Source organism: Odontomachus brunneus, unplaced genomic scaffold (assembly GCF_010583005.1).
Source record: "Odontomachus brunneus isolate Ranch 3 - 2012 unplaced genomic scaffold, Obru_v1 Obru_scaffold_436, whole genome shotgun sequence".
In the NCBI taxonomy this organism is placed as follows: Eukaryota; Metazoa; Arthropoda; class Insecta; order Hymenoptera; family Formicidae; genus Odontomachus; species Odontomachus brunneus.
Window position 1 is genome coordinate 852 of NW_022639886.1, and position 294 is coordinate 1,145.

Genomic DNA, 294 nt, shown 5'->3' on the forward strand with positions numbered 1-294 from the left:
AATATTTGAGAGTCTAATTTAAATCAGTTTCTTGACTTCAATAATATTTAGTTACTTTTAATTATCATGTGTATCGAAATTTACTATTTTAACACAAAACATTGTGTTTAAGTTAAATTATTTAACTCCATTATCTTACTTATCTTAGTTAAATTAACGACATATTTAGTAGGAGCAGTGGCAACTTATAGGAATAGTTAAAATACTCAAATAGGAATAGTTAATACTTATAGGAATAGTTAAATTACTCAAATATATTAATTTGACATTACGGATTTAACAGTGCGCATACAG